Source organism: Mesitornis unicolor, unplaced genomic scaffold, assembly GCF_000695765.1.
Source record: "Mesitornis unicolor isolate BGI_N332 unplaced genomic scaffold, ASM69576v1 scaffold12145, whole genome shotgun sequence".
NCBI classification, from domain to species: Eukaryota; Metazoa; Chordata; class Aves; order Mesitornithiformes; family Mesitornithidae; genus Mesitornis; species Mesitornis unicolor.
The window spans coordinates 52020-66380 of NW_010186498.1; positions in this window are offsets into that span (position 1 = coordinate 52020).

The window sequence follows — 14361 nt, forward strand, 5'->3', positions numbered from 1 at the left end:
CAAGTAAAAATCGGGTTCTGCTTTGCTTTACTTTGACCCTAAATAGAGGCTGTATTGCGTTCACAGTGGTTCAGGATTGCAGTGCTCACACGGAGTGAAGATGCCACGTGGGTCAGTGAAAATGTGATGTGCCTTGCCTGTCCTGGTCATACAGAGCGAAGGCAGAGGGGACAGGAGGGCCGCTAGCCATGTATTTATAGATTGCAGCTGCATTATTCACTGCTGTCAGGTGGAGCCTGTGTGGCTACCCACAGGGATTTAGCTGAATCGCTGGACTGGGAACATTCGCTTAGTTACTGTGTTTCATCTGAAAACAGTGTTGGTGAGCAGCTGAGGGACGGGGGTTTTTTCAAGCCGTCGTTAGGACTGAATGACAGCTTCCTCCATCGCACCATTTTCCAAAGCAAATAGATTTTTCTGGCAGATTTTCCATGGTGGTCACAGTCATGGTGCAATTTTACTTTAAAGACTTATATACAAGTAATAAATCAAACCAGTAATATGTAACATGTGTATAGTCCACGAGCAAACAAAAATAGGTTTTATACCTATTATGCTTGTTAGAAAATATATTCAGATATAATTGAAAAAGGCCTAAATACTGGACAAGGTCGCCTACTTTTGTGAATCTCAGTGACATGCAGTGAAATCAGCCAGTAGTAGTAACTCTAGTAGGACAGTTATCTTTACTGCTTAGGAGTCCATAGCTTGTGGTGTTTCCATTTTAACTCATTTTAGATTTGAACTGAACCTCTTCATAAGTCACAGAATCACAGAATGGTTTGGGTTGGAAGGGACCTCAAAGCTCATCCAGTCCAACCCCACCATGGGCAGGGACACCTCCACCAGCCCAGGTTGCCCAAAGCCCCGTCCAACCTGGCCTTGAACACCTCCAGGGAGGGGGCATCCACAGCTTCCCTGAGCAACCTGGGCCAGTGTCTCACCACCTCACAGTGAAGAATTTCCTCCTAATATCCAGTCTAAATCTGCCCTCTTCCAGTTTAAAACCATTCCCCCTCGTTCTGTCACTGCCTGCCTTGAAGTCTTTCAACACCAAGTCAAGGCTTAGGGCACTCGAGCTATTGCACCTCCTGGTCTGGTGCCACGTTTTCACCCGTCCGTTCAGAAGAGATGTCAGGGTTGAAGTCTTTCTCCTTCTTGTGCTTGTTCCGCTTGTGATCTAACATTTGCTGAGTGATCAACCACATCTCCTTGCCTAGAGCCAGCACTACCCTGGGGCTGCAGGTGAGCTTCAGCCAAGCAAGGCTCCTGAGCTCAGATGGAGAATCCAGGGGTTTATCAGCATAGCTATGGACCAGTATCTGCTTAGCAGCTTTTTAAAAAAATCAAGTTATATCTAAGTTTTTATCATTGGACAAGATAAAAGATAGCAATGTTAACGAAACAGTTGCCATCAGATGGGAAGGAAACTAAAATCTGCTGCTGGATTTATTACTGTAATATCTGCCAAGGAACATGAGTTCCTTTCTCTTAACAATTGATAAAATTTACTTCTTTCAAAGCAGGCACCTAACTTTTGGGGAGAGGACACATGAGTCTCTGTCCTGGGGAAAGAAGTAACGTGGCTATGCCTCGTATGATCCCCCAGCATTGAAGGGCTGAGAGAGCGCTGTGTTACCCACCATGTGATTTTCCCGATTTCTGACAGTGTTGTAATGTCTTAACATTATTTTAGGGTAGGTGTATCTAATACATGCATAGTTCAGCTATACTAAAATAGCAGTTGATATTAACTTACCTATTATTCAGCTAACAGACATGCCTATTATTGTATATGTGTACATTCTTAGCACTTGCAGCTGTCAGATACACATACACAGTGCATACTTCAGGTTGCCTGTTAACAGTAGCTGGCTTCTCTCATCTTTACCTATTTCTCTTCTTCATACTGGTTCCATGGGTGGGAATGTCATGAGCGAATTATTTTTACAAAGGGACAAGTTCCTTTCTGATGGCATTGAAAGAGAGAAAACCAGAGACTGGATAAGAATCTCTTGCAGTAACAACATGGGATCTTTGCCTGCCTCAAGTATTAATCCCACAGCTGGTACTTTCTGTCCTCCTTGTTCCTTTGGGAAAGCCCATGTGTCAGATAATCAAGATATTTCGATATCCAAGGACCATGTGTCTCGGATACCCTATACTGCAAAAATGCAGTGGCAAGCATAGATTCAAATGATCTCATTAACCCAACAATAAATAGTTTGTCTGGAGGCCGTTTCGAGCAGAGGGCAACGCTAATGAAACAGATAAAAAGCCAAAGTCAGATCTGTCCCACTGCCACAGTGTGAAGCCTACAGCTCTTGAAAACTTACTTAAATAAGGAGTTTTCATCTTGAAAAGTAGGCACTGGGAATGCTCGAGTGCATAGGTCCCTCTTTGAACACAGAAAGTGTCACCGATAGGCACAAACCATGGGGTTTTTTCCTTCTGTTTTTTTTTCAGAGACAATGAAATACAGCTAATTCTAAAGAAATAATCATTCACTGCGGTTCCTCTCAATTAAAATATTACTGCAAAGAGCCTGACTCAGTGACAAATTGGTCCTGATAATGGTATATTTCATAAGCAAGGAAGAAAGTAGAAGATGTGTTCTGAAAGCTATAAAGGCTGGATTATTTTCAGCCTCCAGCAGGGTGTGTTGGCAGCAATGTTGCGTTGTGGCAGCTTAACGTGCAAAGTGGCAGCGGTCTGGTGCTTGCTGAAAGGGGCAGGAAGTCAAACTCAGTCTCAGCGAGGCCGATGGGGAAGGTGGTGTTGGAAATGTGACAACCTGCACCGGTACCTCCTGAACGGATCCATTGCTCCTCTCATTCATGCCATGCCCCTGCAGTTTTGTCACCAGTCCAGTACATGGGCATTCAGCCAGGGCATCAGGAGGTTATCTTGGTGGTGGCCCGTTTATCTGCAGCCAGGAGAGCCCATTTCTGCATAACCAGCTCTTTATTTCAGCAGGAGGAAAGGAACACTCATCTTCCTGGAGTGAAAAATACCTCTGCTGTATAGGTGTGTACTGTGCATTTATCCTTTTAAAACAGCCAGCAACCCTCAGTATTGTAAGATACTTCTGGGTTTCTTTTGCTGTTAAAGCAATAGAGCCCTTCGGGTCGTACTGAATAAATGTGGAGAGGAACAGGCAGTATTAGCAATTACTTTTACCACTTCTCATGTTCGTGTCAGTGATAACGATGATGCTTCTTGGTTTGCCTTTAAGTGCAGGCTTTCTTAGAGGAAAAAAATTAATGGAATTTGTATTGCAAATTTTAATTTAGCCCAAAGTTCAGTCTGCTCTGGCTTAATTATCCCAGCTACTTGTAGAGTCCAGAGAGAGATGAGTGGCTCTAAAGACTCACGCTAAAGAGAGCCCCTTGGTAAGTGGGAGGTGCCTTTTCTTCCTTAAGTGAGGACTAAGCCGCCGGATCAGACTTGACTCCTGTTTGATGAATCCCACCCACACGCCTTCCTGGTCCTTATCTCGCAGAGAGGATGCTGTGAAATCTGTTTGATAAGAGCCTGCTGGGGCAATACTCGCAGCTCATTATTTGCTGCAAGTCTGAAGTCGTAGCACAGATATATTTAGAAGGAGCCGTGATTAAAATCTCTTGCCAGCTTAGATCCCAGGAATACACGTGGGTGAAATAATCTTCAGCCTCACATCTCTTTTATTTGCTTATCCCATCAAGGATGCAAACAGACCAATGTCCTTCTACAAGGGCTTTCAGCCTAGGGCAGATCTCCTCGTGGCAGGACCTGGCAGCACCCTTAGTGATGGCAAATAAGGAGTGTGGATACTGTATTTCTTACACTGGAAGGCTTATGGCTTTTGTGCTGTAGAGATCTAAAACCAGTGGAGGGAAGTACTTTTCCCCAGAAAACATAACTAAATGTGGGGCTTATTGCAAGATCCCAATAGTGAACCTAAGTTCAAAATGGGATCTGACACGTCCACAGAAACTGGTGCAACAGTGGCTCTTAAACATTGAGGCTTGGCCAGGAAACCTTTTAGTGGATGGGTTTTGAGGGATAAGAACTTCCCATGTCCTGTTGTTAGTGCCTTGCCTGTAGGGTTGCACGGTTGCCTGTAACTCCAGACTGTATTGCTTTGGTATGACCGACGATAGCCTCATCTGTAACTATTCAGAGTGCCTAGAGAAGACTTGCACCTCTGTGGCTTGTTGCACCAGGTTGGATTATAGGCTTCAGTCAAAAAAGGGTTTTGTGAGATGTACAGGGAACAGGGTTGAAATGTGATGGAGGCTGAAGTTTGAGAAATCCATGTGAAAAATCTAGTTTCTAGTTCAGTCTCCTACACGGGCACAGAGCCACAGTCACATACAACTCCTGAATGTGGCCATGCGTGGGCAAGGGGCCGCCTGCCTGCGTGCACCACTGGGGGCTGTTTGACCTTGTAGTGGCACACACAAAGCTTGGCACATCGCAGTCGCTGACTCCTGCTCAATTACTTCCCCCTTCGGAGCACAGCCACACACACAGCACATGTGCACTTCCACATGTGCAGCCCAGAGCTGCCCTCTCCCCCTGCCGCCCTCCTCCCACCCCGGGTGTTGCATTGCAGCAAGCTTCCTAACATGGACATTTTAAGCCTAAACAATAGAGGAGCTCCCCAGGCAAATGGCTTGGATGTCAGCTGCCTTTCATTTGGTGGCATTTCATATCCCTGGGTCTGCGAGGGTGTTGCGTGGTGCCTGGAGTCACTTTCCAAGCAGGTGCGTGCCACTTGCTCCTGCTCCCTCCTTGTTATTTTTCCACCAGGCAGAAGGGAATGCTGCAGCGGGCTCGGGAGCTCCAGCGTGGGGCTGCAGGCTCCTGTTACCGCTGCAGTGTCCACACAGATGTTGTTTATACACTCTGCCAGTCATACAATTTGATCGTCTTTGCTTCCCATCCCAGAGTGAGCCTTCTCTTTGCAAAGTTACTGTATGAACTTGAATTCAGGGATGTGTTAAGGTCTGCGCAGATCTGTTTCCAAGGGACATCAGGAAGGTAATGCTGAGCTCATGGGGATCATCACAGTCTGAAGTGGTTTCATTGCTAGCTGTGTTTTGGAGAGAGTTGCTGCTGGGGCTGGAGAGGGTCCCAGTGACTATGCTCATGGCACAGAATCACAGAATCCCAGACCGTTAGGGATTGGAAGGGACCTCCAAAGCCAGTATGGTGCTCACCAGGAGGACAGGCAGGATATCCATCTTCCCACTGTTCTTGAGTGAGGGCCATCATTTCCCTCTGGGGAGCTTTCCAGCCAGGGAACGTTCTCCACTCCCTTACTTCGATAGCTGGATCCAGTCCTGCTTACCTTAGATAAAAGCAAACTCTCTTGGCAAACCATAGGAACAGGGGAGGGGAATGTGCAGGATAAAAAATAGGTGCAAATAATTACATCTCTCTGACTGCCGTTCAAAGCACTGTCAAAGGGGCACAAAGCTTGCGTTATAAAGTGTGAAAATGCTATTGAAGACCCGGCAGAAAAAGCACACTTGATTTCTTAGGAGTGCCTGGAGGTGCTTCCTCCCTGGGCGTCTCACCGGCAGAGCCGCTTTCCAAAATGGTTTTTCACACAACAGCAACTTCCTTTTGCAGGAAAATGTTTTTGTGTTCTCAAAAAGCTCTTTTTTCTTTTTTCCTAACAAAAGAAAGAAGCTGTCTGCTGTATATCCCAGTGTAAAACCTGTTCAAGGTAGCCCATCGTTTGCTCTTGCCCAGAGCCAGCTATGGTAGAGATGAGGTCAAATCCTATATAGCCTTCACGGTTGCTCATGATGTGTCTGTTCTATCAACTAACCTCATCTCAGGAGACTTCAAAGGCATTTGCATCTGTCTCGAGTAGTTCATGAAGCTGGAGAAGGTGGAAATTAGTGAAGGAATTATCAGGTGAAGAACTTACTAAAGAGAAGGTAGCAATACTTGAAAGAGTCCAGCAGGGCCACAGAGATGCTGGAGGGAGTGGAGCATCTCGTGCTGAGGAGCGGCTGAGGGAGCTGGGGCTCTTGAGCTTGGAGCAGAGGAGCCTGAGGGGTGCCCTCATTCCTGGGGATCCATTGGGAAAGGGCAGGGTCAGGAGGAAGGAGCCAGGCTCTGCTCTGGGATGGCCAATGCCAGGACAAGGGGCAATGGTCCCAAGCTGGAGCACAGGAGGTTCAAGCTGAAGATGAGGCCAAAGTTTGTGAGGGTGAGGGTTATGGAGCATGGCCCAGGCTGCCCAGAGAGGTTGTGGAGTCTCCTTGTGTGGAGACACCCAAAGCCCTGGCCGTGTTCCTGTGTGACTGCTCTGGTGATCCTGCTGTGGCAGGGGTTGCACTGGGGGAGCTTTCCAGGTCCCTTCCCACTCCCAGCATTCTGTTATTCTGTAATACATTACACTGAAAGAAGAGCTCCTGGGCTGGAGGGAGGTCCCAGTGGGGTTCTCAAAGACAGGCCTAGACCATAGCCTGGTTAACAGCCCCACTAAAGACCAGCACAAATGATAAGAAACACGTTCATGAGATGACACAGTGGTGGGAATAGTTGTCACTGTTGAAGAGGAAAGTGGATAACCATGATACAATAGAAATAGGGTGAAATTAATATTCCAGAGTGAATACAGCTGGAGACTAATTGCTTGGAAATAGCAAAGGGGAGAGTTGGGGACGTACCAGTTGGTGGCAGAAAGTCTGTGAAATGCTAATGTGATGCATTCCTAAAAAAAGGTAAGTGCAGTCCTTGCAGTCTTCACAGTGTCATTTCCAGTGAAGAAAAGGAGATGTTCTTTGTAGTTCTCACCACCCACAGTTAAGAAGAGTTAATGCCAACCTGAAAAGGTGAAGAGAAGAGTTAGTGGAACCATCAGAGGACTCGTGAGTCTGTCAGGTGTGAAGAGGGGAAAGCACCTTCACTTGTGTGGGAAGGCAGCTGAGAAAATATGGGGCTTTGTGCATAAATTATAAACGTCTCAGAGAGTGAACACCGGGAGCAGAAACAACTGTTGAAAGTATAAGACCACACTGGCAAAGACCAGGTGGATAAAGAATGAATGTGGACTGGAAATTAAGAAAGGAGGTGTTCTGGATCAGCCTGCCAGTAGAAGCAAGGACAAAATCTCTTGAACTTCTCTTGTGCTGGGCACTGAGCAGGTTTAGGAGAGTACAAAATCAGTGACTGCATGGCAGAGCTGGCACTTGTCTCATTGACCTACGTCTCTTCAGTCCTGTGTTGCTACACTGTTCTCAGCACAGGATGCAGCGTGCAGAGGAGAAATGAGTGAAGCAGCTCTCTGAAGAGAATCCTAGAAGTTTTGAAGTTGTATTACCTAAAAGCATCATAATTCTTGCATCCTGGTGCATTTGTTCACCACGTTCATCCTTGGGCTTCTAGGTAGAAGCTGATTTTATCTCCAATTGTTTGAGCTTTTTTGCAGTCTGAATCTTGGTTTGTCATGGTGCCTCTTGGGTTGCAGCCACCAAACAGGAGCAAAATGTGGGAGGGACGTTGTAGAGGAGAGTGATCCAGAAAGAGTCCAGCAGGGCCACAGAGATGCTGGAGGGAGTGGAGCATCTCCTGCTGAGGAGCGGCTGAGGGAGCTGGGGCTCTTGAGCTTGGAGCAGAGGACACTGAGGGGTGCCCTCATTCCTGGGGATCCATTGGGAAAGGGCAGTGTCAGGAGGAAGGAGCCAGGCTCTGCTCTGGGATGGCCAATGCCAGGACAAGGGGCAATGGTCCCAAGCTGGAGCACAGGAGGTTCAAGCTGAAGATGAGGCCAAAGTTTGTGAGGGTGAGGGTTATGGAGCATGGCCCAGGCTGCCCAGAGAGGTTGTGGAGTCTCCTTGTGTGGAGACACCCAAAGCCCTGGCCGTGTTCCTGTGTGACTGCTCTGGTGATCCTGCTCTGGCAGGGGTTGCACTGGGGGAGCTTTCCAGGTCCCTTCCAACTCCTCACATTCTGGGATTCTGTAATACAGCAGAGAGAGCCTGCATTCTCCAGGGTGGATCAGGACTGAGGTTACACCAGAGCAGCTGTTTCACAGGAGTGTGAAACTGTGAGGAGTGGGGGCACCCCTAAGGAGAACACCACCAGGATTGCTCCATTTGCATGTGGAGATGAAGCCTCTTGGTCTCACCATGGTTATTTCCTTTGGCAGCACCCAGCGAAGGTACAAACCAGAGCATATCGCTGCTGTCGTGTTGGTAACGCTCTTCAGCACAGGCATGGGTCGTGCTTCAATTAATAATGAGCAAGAACAATTTTATAAATAAAATATCACTGTACTTGCTGAAGTGAACAAAACAGACATGAATGCATTAGATTTCGATTCTAATGGCTTAAATCTGTTGCTGAATTATTCTCTTCTAATAGTAGCCCGACTGCAAGGGCAGCATTAAAACTGAGTGGAGAAGCAAATTGGTATTGGGATGTGCAGCAGTTCATTAAATGGCAGCTCAGCCCAGGAAAATGCTGTGCCTGAGCCCGACAGGGCTGGCCCTGAGAAGGAGCTCTGCCCTGGTAGATGTCCCCATGTTGTTTCTTTCCCTGCTTTTGCTGGTGTTCAGGACACCACAGAGGCAGCGTACTTTTCTCTCCTGTTCTTAGTGCAGTCTTCCTGATACAGGATAGCAGTGATAATGGTGAGTACATTTCTCTTGGCCTCCCTCCAAAGCTGCAAGGACGCTCCATGGCTCTGGCCCTGCGTGAATTCCACCACAGGCTTCCTCAAACTTGAGAAGTTACAGTATGGTATTTGATATTTCTTCCTCCTGAAGCAATTTTGCCCCCACCTCTGGCTGTCCTAGCCATTCCTGGCCCTTCCACCACAAACCTAGCTCGCCATGCAAAGCTGTCCAACCCGCAGGAGAGCTTTCACCTCACCCCACTGCTGAAAAGCTTCTGTAGCATTTGCACAGAACAGCGCTCCTGTAGCCGTACAGCACTGCTCACTACACAGTTGCAGCATTAAGTTGTTAGGAGTTCCTGCAGGGAATACTCGAGGCTTTTCAGAAGCATAAGCAAAAGTGAGTTTTGCTGTCCCGGGGTGGAGCACTCTGCTCTTAAGAAAGGAAGAGGTAAGGGAGAGGTTGGAGCTGGAAGGTGGAGGCAGAGCAGAGCCGTGGGTGCTGCTGCTGCTGCTCCAAGGGAAAGCAAAGTGTTGGAAGTATCTCCTGCCATGGGCTGCCTTCCTCCTGGAGCCCTGCACCCTGATGCCTTTCCTCTCCTCTTATGTCTGACTTCCACATGGAAGTAGAAGTGGCTGCCCAGGGTCTTCAGCAAATCCAATCATCCAGTGCTAAACCTCCCTTTAGGAGCAGATTTCTTCTGAAAATCTGATTTTGGAATTAATGGATCATTTGAGCAATGTGTTTTCCGCCCTCATCTCCTCCCATCTGGTACTACTCTTTTTCCAGTTGTGAGACTTTTTGTACTGCAGTTTTTTAATACTGCACTTAAGGCTTTAATAATATTCAGATTGAAAGTAATTCAGCCACCTTTCTCCAATTCTCATCTTTCTTCTGGTATCCCTCTAAATTTGGGTGGTTTATGAAGAAAGTCATTAAGAAGGGTTGCATGCCCTAAGAGCATTTGGATTTTCGCCCTTCAGTGACCTCTTCATTCCTCTCTACATCCATTCCCACTCCATCACTGGATGAGTTGAAGAAACTCCAGTGTGTTCCAGATGTTGAGCGATCAAATGGTACCAAAGAGCTTGGATAAAGTACTTGGTGCTGGGGGCAGGAGTGAGGAAGGGGGAACTCAAACCTTTTCATCTTCAGAGAGAAACTGCCAGGCCCTGCCTTGCTCTTCACAGCTTCCCAATTTGAATCCAGAGCTGTGAAAAAGCGGAAACTGTGAAAATATGGGCTGCGAACACTGGGGAGCTGTGAAGCGGGGAAATGGGTGGGGATTTACAATCTTTCTTGAATGCAAAGGTTATAGATGCTGGTTGAAAACGTAATTCTCTGGTAAGTAACTTTTCGTCATTACAACAGCAAGAGAAGCAGCAGCCAAGGTTGCAGAATTGTCTGGGTTGTAAAAACCTTTCATTTCTTTGCTCACACCTTTCTGGCGTCTTTGGATGTGAGGCAGAAATTTTTCAGACCTGGCCTCTGCTCAGATTTCATGTGAGCGAAGCTGGGTGTCTTGTTTCTGAGCCTGGAAGTGAGAGGTAATAGCAATAACAATAATAATAGCAATAATAATAGTAATAATAATAATAGTAGTAGTAGTAGTAATAATAATAATAATACCACCAGACTGTCATTTCATTTTTTTTTCTTTTGAATACTTGTGCCTTAGAGTGGGAAAGGTGATGTTTCATATAGGAATAGCCTGGACTGAAGAGCTGTGCCTCTCACTGGCCCAGGGAAAACCCAATTTGATTTGACTGAAGTACTGGCATTAGAAAATCCCCTGCTGAGCTTTGCAGTGTTACAAAGCCCTTAGCCAGTGTTTGTATTATGAGAGGTTTCCAAGCACCCAGGTCACCTAAGGGTCCCCATCCCACCATGGCTACAGATGATGGGATGCTTCCCCTAATAAATAATTGCTTCTCCCTGAAATCAAGAAGAAGAGATGTCTGAACTCTGGTTCAGCAAGTTGTTTTAGCCCATGGCCCTGCACGTTCTTAACCTAGGACATGTGTAAATACATTAAACATTGGCTATGAGTAGGCAGGGAGTGTCAAGGAGAAGATGCGGTGTTAATTGGTGGTACCTGCAGGCTGAGATCGTGAGGACCAGGGCAGTCAGCACCAGCCTCTGTGCATCCCCCTTGACAATCCCCACTTCTTAGATCCTTCTAATGCTGCAGAATGGGCATTTAAGTTCCTTGCCAGGTCGGCTATTCATCGCAAACACATTGGGGCTTAATTGCTAATTAATTTTCCCTGGGTAATGTAGATGTATTCTTTCTCAAGTGTGTGAACCTAGAAAAACTTTCTAGATGAGTTGACCGTAATTGGTGTTTTCTCACTTAGGTGAGAAGTAGCAGTTCATCAGCTCTTAATTAGCTTGGACTTTTTCGAGATCAGCTTCCAATGTTTTGACAGAAAGATACAGGTCTTGCTTCTCCTGTAGCAGTACAAAGAAAGTCATTTTACCTTGAATTGACAAATCGGGCTGCGTTTGTTGGTGTTTTCTTCCTCCTGATGGCGAGTGCCAAGCCGCATGTTGGACCTGGGCTGCTGAGCAATTTATTCAATTAGCGTTGCTTGTCACAGAGAAAAGAGCCCTGATTATACAAGAGAGTTTAAAGAGAGCTCAATTTAGTTAAATTGTGAATGGGTAACCAGCAGCACTTGGTGTGATGCGTTACAACATGGAGCAGCTTTATCTATCTCATCAGTGGTAGAGGAACTCTGTATTTTGTGTCTGGTGCAGGTGGATGCTATTTCTGGTCACTGTACAGGTAGGGAGGCTGTCGGAGCAGCTTTATCTATCTCATCAGTGGTAAAAAAACTAGGTATTTTATGTCTGGTGCAGGTGGATGCCATTTCTGGTCACTGTACAGGTAGGGAGGCTGTGGCAGTAGGAAAACGAAGCCACCTCAGGTTAGTCAGACCTCAGAAAGGGTCCTGACAGGACAAAGCGTCTGCCTGGCTTGTGAGCATAGGTAATAGCTATAAATACACCTGGCTTAGGTGCCAACACTCACTGGTGTCTGTGGGTAGAAATCAGCTTTTAATAGATGGACAAACACGTGTGGATCTGTCATTTGAGAGATGGAGGAATCCCAGTGCAAATGTTTGGAGATGGAAACTGCTGAAAAAGAATAAGTTTCTTCTAAAAATACACTTGAAAACCCCAGGTTTTATTCAACATTTTAGAGAACACATTTCTATGTTCTGTATAAGTGTTTAAACCAAACTTCTGCTAATACCTGGTTTGCTCCCAGTCTTTTAAAAACACTTAAATCACATTGAAACTATTAAGCAGTACGTGATTGTGACTGCAGGAAGCCAGACTATCAATGCCTGCTATCGGTTTGCTAAAGTACTACCAGAAGTTTCAGTATTGGTAGCCTGTGTTGTTTTCACTCGCTCAATCCGCTTGTTGAGCTTCAGCTTCATTCAAATCTGAGAAGCCAATGAGAGGTTATTAACGTAGGAAAGCTTGCATGGCCCTTCCAGTCTATGAATGTAAACCAGACCATGGAAGTGAGCTTTACTAAACTTTTAGAGGTGGTTAACTGCAGTCAGTGCCGTTCCCTCAAAAATACTTGGTTCAGTAAGGCTTTGTACATGCAATGTGCCTTTTCCAGAAGCTTTTCTTTCTTATATGCGTAGAACAGTGCAGTTAATTTATATACCTAAATGCATGCTGTTTGATTTTAATTGAATAACGGTTTCCCTCCAACTAGAGCTTATCATACATCACCAACAAAATAATAGTCATTTAGATTTAAAGAACAGTATAATCACGTTCGCTTCCAAAAGGCCCCAAAAAGTCCAAATGTAATTGAAATGAAAATGATTATTTAAATCATTTTCCCTCTCACCGACTTAAACGATGATTGAAGTTGCTTATGTAAATCAATAAATTGAATCAGGCCGGTCCTGCTATGAGTTCCCCGCTGTGCAGCCTCAGGTAGCTGCAGTCGAGAGGCTGGAAATACCTACAGATAAGGTAAGGTAAGGGAGGAGTCGAACCTGTCATCTTTACCCCGCTGTATGTAGCAAGAGTCACATTTCTGTCGCTGCTGTGACCACTGAACCTAGGGTGTAAAGCAATTTAGGTGTTTACACCTAAACAAAAGCAGGATGCAAATCCAAAGAATAAGATGAGATGAGAATCTTGAACGTGATAATGTTGCTCTCCTTTCAGAAACACTTGAGCACAACCCAGGCTTTAAATATGTCATAAGATGTGCCTGCTCATGTCCCGGTGCTTGGGACTCTGATTTCTCCAAAGGCAACTTCACATTGTGCAGCAGATCGTGGTGGTTTTGGGTTGTTGCAGGGACCCAGTCTTAGACTGCTGTGCTTTGTGCTACGGCCTTTGACAGGCTTGGGGATGAGTGGCTGGAGCTGTCAGGCAGAAAAGGACCTGGGGTGTTGGTGGACAGCAATGACCATGAGCCAGCAATGTGCCCTTGAGCCAAGAAGGCCAACGCCATCCTGGGGTGGATGAGAAGGGGTGGTTGTAGCGCAGAGGTTCTCCTGCCCCTCTGCTCTGCCCTGCTCACACCACAGCTGCAATCTTGTGTCCAGTGCTGGGCCCTCAGCTCAAGAAGGACAGGAACTGCTTGAAAGAGTCCAGCAGGGCCACAAAGATGAGGAGGGAGTGGAGCATCTCCTGCTGAGGAGCGGCTGAGGGAGCTGGGGCTCTTGAGCTTGGAGCAGAGGAGCCTGAGGGGTGCCCTCATTCCTGGGGATCCATTGGGAAAGGGCAGTGTCAGGAGGAAGGAGCCAGGCTCTGCTCTGGGATGGCCAATGCCAGGACAAGGGGCAATGGTCCCAAGCTGGAGCACAGGAGGTTCAAGCTGAAGATGAGGCCAAACTTTGTGAGGGTGAGGGTTATGGAGCATGGCCCAGGCTGCCCAGAGAGGTTGTGGAGTCTCCTTGTGTGGAGACACCCAAAGCCCTGGCCGTGTTCCTGTGTGACTGCTCTGGTGATCCTGCTCTGGCAGGGGTTGCACTGGGGGAGCTTTCCAGGTCCCTTCCAGCTCCTCATATTCTGTGTTTCTGTGATGTGTTGTATGGAGACACATTCAGTACGTTGTACTGGAGTCCTGCAGGCTCCCCCAGATTATCAGTGCCACAGCCAGGAATAGCAGCCTCCAAGGAAAAAAGGAAATTTGGAGGTGGGGAGCAGGGGAAAGTTCTGTTTTCAGATTGCAGAAGTTGCAGTCTTCTCCAGAAGAGTCCTCACTTTCATGTGATGGTAAGGGCAGGCAGTGGTGGAGGAATTCAGACCTTTGACATGACAAAATGAAGATTTCAGGTTATCTTGTAGATGGAATCTTCTATCTTGCTTCATTCTGGTGTGGGTGCTGATGTTGATAGGGTAGTCTGACTCTAACAGCAGTCATTACTGCGGGGGTTGGACTAGGTGATCTTTCAAGGTCCCTTCCAACTCCTAATATTCTGTGATTACAGGGCAGACCTCCATTGCCTGAGCAGCATCCAGGCGTCCTTGTGTGTTTAAAACATTTTCTAATGATGTTTGACAGGCGTCAGCTTCTGTGCCAGAAGTGGCTGGTTCTAGATTTGGGACTGAGTGTCTCATAAGGCGCTGGCTGACAACTGTGGCAAGTTGCAGTGTGTGTCAGCAGTGCTAGCTGCTGTGTTCTGTAAGGAAAACCTATGAGTAACACTGTGGCTCAGAGAAGAGCCTCAGTTTTGAGTCCAGGTGAGGCTGC